Source organism: Centropristis striata, chromosome 17, assembly GCF_030273125.1.
Source record: "Centropristis striata isolate RG_2023a ecotype Rhode Island chromosome 17, C.striata_1.0, whole genome shotgun sequence".
In the NCBI taxonomy this organism is placed as follows: Eukaryota; Metazoa; Chordata; class Actinopteri; order Perciformes; family Serranidae; genus Centropristis; species Centropristis striata.
The window spans coordinates 31,587,160-31,592,794 of NC_081533.1; the positions used below are offsets into that span (position 1 = coordinate 31,587,160).

At 40.5% G+C, this 5,635-nt stretch overlaps 1 pseudogene; it reads left to right on the plus strand.

Moving 5' to 3' along the window:
• Window positions 1-846: 846 nt before the first annotated feature.
• LOC131989281 (zinc finger protein 239-like) lies at window positions 847-2,345 on the plus strand (annotated as a pseudogene).
• The last annotated feature ends 3,290 nt before the right edge of the window (window positions 2,346-5,635 follow it).

A 5,635-nucleotide genomic window follows, 5' to 3' on the forward strand; every position in this document is an offset into this window, starting at 1 on the left:
TCAAGTGGAGCAACGTCATCATCGAATACGATGGACAGCCATAAGCAAGCAAGCAAGCACTGTATGTAACATAGCTGCAGTTACAGAAACCAGCTGTTCACACTGGAACATTGAGGGTTATGTTGTACAGACATGCTCTAAATATTAATGATGGTTTTAGATAGCTTTCTCCACCATGGCATCTCACTGATCCTCTCTCTCTCTGTGTCTGTCTGTTGCTATAGAAACAGGGAGAAAAAGAGGGACTCAGATATCACCGCTGTCAGCTCTGTGACAAATCCTTCACAAGAGCTGGTTCACCTACGAGTTCACGCTGGAGAGAAACTGTACAGCTGTGACCAATGTGGGAACGTGTTTGCCTCGCCACAGAGTCTGACACAACATCAACTTGTTCATGCTGGAGAGAAACTGTATAGCTGTGAGCAATGTGGGAACGCTTTCAATGAGGCAACGAACCAGAGAGTACAACAATGTATTCACACTGGAGGGAAACCGTACAGCTCTGACCAGTGTGGGAACACTTTCACTAGGGCATCCAGCCTGACAATACATCAACACATTCATAGAGGAGAGAAACCGTACTGCTGTGTCCAATGCGGGGAAACTTTCACTCAGGCAGTAAGCCTGACAGTACATTCAACGCATTCATACTGGAGAGAAACCGTACAGCAGTGACCAGTGTGGGAAAACCTTTTCACAAAATGTTGCCCCTGATGTCCACAGACGTGTTCACACTGGAGAGAAACCGTACTGGTGTGAACACTGTGGAAACACTTTCACCACAGCACAAGCCCTGAGACAACATGAACGCATTCATACTGGAGAGAAACCGTACTGGTGAGAACAATGTGGGAACGTGTTTGCCTCGCCACAGGGTCTGAGACAACATCAACTTGTTCATACTGGAGAGAAACTGTATAGCTGTGACCAGTGTGGGAACACTTTCACTAGGGCATCCAGCCTGACAATACATCAACGCATTCATAGAGGAGAGAAACCGTACTGCTGTGTCAAATGCGGGGAAACTTTCACTCAGGCAGTAAGCCTGACAGTACATTCAACGCATTCATACTGGAGAGAAACTGTACAGCAGCGACCAGTGCGGGAACACTTTCACTGGGGCATCCAGCCTGACAGTACATCAACGCATTCATAGAGGAGAGAAACCTTACTGCTGTGTCAAATGCGGGGAAACTTTCACTCAGGCAGTAAGCCTGACAGTACATTCAACGCATTCATACTGGAGAGAAACCATACAGCAGCGACCAGTGCGGGAAAACCTTTTCACAAAATGTAGCCCCTGATGTCCACAGACGTGTTCACACTGGAGAGAAACCGTACTGGTGTGAACACTGTGGAAACACTTTCAACACAGCACAAGCCCTGAGACAACATGAACGCATTCATACTGGAGAGAAACCGTACTGGTGAGAACAATGTGGGAACGTGTTTGCCTCTCCACAGAGTCTGCGACAACATCAACTTGTTCATACTGGAAAGAAACTGTATAGCTGTGACCAGTGTGGGAACACTTTCACTAGGGCATCCAGCCTGACAATACATCAACGCATTCATAGAGGAGAGAAACCGCACTGCTGTATCAAATGCGGGGAAACTTTCACTCAGGCAATAAGCCTGACAGTACATTCAACGCATTCATACTGGAGAGAAACTGTACAGCAGCGACCAGTGCGGGAAAACCTTTTCACAAAATGTTGCCCCTGATGTCAGACGTGTTCACACTGGAGAGAAACCGTACTGGTGTGAACACTGTGGAAACACTTTCACCACAGCACAGGCCCTGAGACAACATGAACGCATTCATACTGGAGAGAAACCGTACTGGTGCGAACAATGTGGGAACGTGTTTGCCTCGCCACAGAGTCTGAGACAACATCAACTTGTTCATACTGGAGAGAAACCGTACAGCTGTGACCAGTGTGGGAACACTTTCACTAGGGCATCCAGCCTGACAATCAATCAACGCATTCATAGAGGAGAGAAACTATACCACTGTGTCCAATGCGGGGAAACTTTCACTCAGACAGTAAGCCTGACAGTACATTCAACGCATTCATACTGGAGAGAAACCGTACAGCACCGACCAGTGTGGGAAAACCTTTTCACAAAGTGTTGCCCCTGATGTCCACAGACGTGTTCACACTGGAGAGAAACCGTACTGGTGTGAACACTGTGGGAACACTTTCACCACAGCACAGGTCGTGAGACAACATGAACGCATTCATACTGGAGGGAAACCGTACTGGTGCGAACAATGTGGGAAAAGGTTTTCTCAGAGTAGTGGCCTTAAAGCTCACCAACGTGTTCACACAAAGTCTTCTTAAGCATTTTAAAGACAAGCCAGCCGTTTCTTCATGCCTCCTCTCCATGTGATGTGTTGTTATATTCAGAGCTTCTCTCTTCAGTAAAGGTGATGGTTGCTGTTGAACCTTCATCCTGACAGAGTTGTTGCTTTAATAATCTTTTTTTTTTATGTTCTCATTAAATGTTTGGACACAAAGAGAAGCTTTGACTCATCCTTTCAAACTGTGAATGCTTGAATTAGTGTTTGTTGATCTGTTGTTTCTGTCATTCTCACCATCAACATGGTCATTATTATTAATTATATGACAGCAGTAAGATAATAAATAACATTATATGGAATGTAACTTATTTCATTTACTCAAGAACAGTAACATTTAAAGGTATTTGTACTTCAGCTGAATATTTCCATTTTAAATCACTTTATACTTATAATCCACTACTATCTGTCTATCTCACAAGTGTGAAAATATATACTATAATGAATAAAGTGAAATGTTAAAATTGGCATATGGAAGAAACTATATTGTGTAATAATGTTTTAAAAAAAGGTGATAAAACACTTATCGGTGTCAGAAATAGATAAGAGCTGCAGTCCGAGTCTACTTCCAGACTATAGTAAAACCAGAACCAGAACCAGAACCTTTTAAAAGTGGTTCTGAAAGGATCCCAAATGAGCCCACAAATTATGTTACGACCTCCACCAAAGGCTCCCAATAAAGGGGATCTAACATAAAGAGTGGTGCAAAACAATGATTTATTAACAAGAAGTTAAACAGACAAAACCAAAAAATAACCCCTCCTGCCACAGAAACTAATTAAAGCAAGAAATAAGAATAAATAAGCGAAAAGCTGACCCACCAGTCCCATCAGAAAAAAAGGGGGGAACCCAAACAAGAGGCCTGTAAAAGACAGACTCGTGACTCAGGGACATTTAGGGATTCAGAATCAGACATTTGATTTTCAGAATCGGTCAGTCGTAGTCAACATTAAACACAACAAGAATAAGAAAAGAAAACAATTCATATGCACAATATAAACATACCTACACAAATACACACAGGTACTGTACAGCTCTCTACTAGATCTCTACGGTGTTTAGATGTGGATCAAATAGAACAGAACAACATTATTGCTCCAACTCCTGTTGCTCTGACTGAACTCGTAGCTGAACTTTTTGTATAAAAATATAAAATCTATTGTAGTTTGTTAGACACGTTTTCTTTTACTATATAACTCCGTATGTGTTCTTTCATAGTTTAGATGTCTTCAGTATTAATCTACAATGTTGAAAGTAACAGAAAATAAATAAAAAAACATTGAAAGAGACGGTGTGTCCAAGCTTCAGACTGGTAGTGTATATACACATGTACATATACTTAAATATAATAATTAATATGGTGAATTAACTTGAATGAAAACAGTCTTTAAAAACAAATGAAACCTCAAAAATCCAACTTACCTGCTGTGATTGTCGTCCTCAAATTAAATTATTTGGACTATGTGTTAAACAGTATAAAGTGTGGTGTGTTCAATTGCAGCAGGTAGATTAAACATTAACTAACTTTATGCTTTGAGCCATCAGCATACATTAAAACAATAATTAAAAAATTGATCGCAGCTGAAGGAAAGAACTTTAACAAACAAAGTTGGGCCTTTAACACAAAGTAGAAAGAAGAATATATTACAATGCAAAAAAACAAAAGATTTGATGTCAGAATCTTCAACCTGCTTCTTGGTTTATTACAGCATGATCAGTTAATATTTAATCTGAGGACACTAAACTAAATGAAGCTGACCATCTGATCACTGCAGCAGCAGCTTTATGCCCTGTCTTCAAGACGTTCAGAATTAACAGGGACTTATGTGATTTTTCGCAGTCGGGAACTCATTTTTCCAAATATTCCAACACCACATGAATGCAGCACAGTGCCCTACCTCTGTTCATGAAAGAGACAATTAATTCATGTCTCTACTCTGTGATTCAGAATTGTTTCTAAAGTCAGTGGGCTCTTTCTTGACTCATGCTGCCCCCCTCCACCAGGCGTCATGACAACCAGGTCAGTAGTTATTATTATTAAAGCTGAGACTGTATTAGTCGTGCGGTGGCTGTCCACGATGAGGCTTAGAAACTGAGTCTTTCACACAAATATTCATGTTTATATGAATCATGGACATAAAGAGTGAATTTGTATTTGAATCTTCACAGTGAAAACTTTTATTTTAATTGTTTGTATGAATATTTTCAGACATTTTCAATTGCCGTAAAAAATAAATAAATAAATAAATAAATTATATATATATATATACATGTTGAAGCAGAGAGTCAAACATCAGTCAGTTGTAGTTAGTTATAAAACATGAGACAATAATGAATAAAAAAAGACTGTAAAATGAAAGAGAATATAAACATAAACAATACATGTTTCTCTGTGACAAATCCCTCACAAGAGCTGGTTCATCTACGAGTTCACGCTGGAGAGAAACTGTACAGCTGTGACCAATGTGGGAACGTGTTTGCCTCGCCACAGAGTCTGAGACAACATTAACTTTTTCATACTGGAGAGAAACTGTATAGCTGTGAGCAATGTGGGAACTCTTTCAATGAGGCAACGAACCTGAGAGTACATCAATGTATTCACACTGGAGAGAAACCGTACAGCTGTGACCAGTGTGGGAACACTTTCACTAGGGCATCCAGCCTGACAATACATCAACGCATTCATAGAGGAGAGAAACCGTACTGCTGTGTCCAATGTGGGGAAACTTCCACTCATGCAGTCAACCTGACAGTACATCAACGCATTCATACTGGAGAGAAACCGTACAGCAGCGACCAGTGTGGGAAAAACTTTTCACAAAGTGTTGCCCCTGATGTCCACAGATGTGTTCACACTGGAGAGAAACCGTACTGGTGCAAACAATGTGGGAAAAGATTTTCTCAGAGTAGTGGCCTTAAAGCTCACCAACGTGTTCACACAAAGTCTTCTTAAGCATTTTAAAGACAAGCCAGCCGTTTCTTCATGCCTCCTCTCCATGTGATGTGTTGTTATATTCAGAGCTTCTCTCTTCAGTAAAGGTGATTGTTGCTGTTGAACCTTCATCCTGACAGAGTTGTTGCTTTAATAATCTTTTTTTTATGTTCTCATTAAATGTTTTGACACAAAGAGAAGCTTTGACTCGTCTTTTCAAACTGTGAATGCTTGAATCAGTGTTTGTTGATCTGTTGTTTCTCCTTCTCAGCATCAACATGGTCATTATTATTAATTATCTGACAGCAGTAAGATAATAAATAACATTAAATGGAATGTAA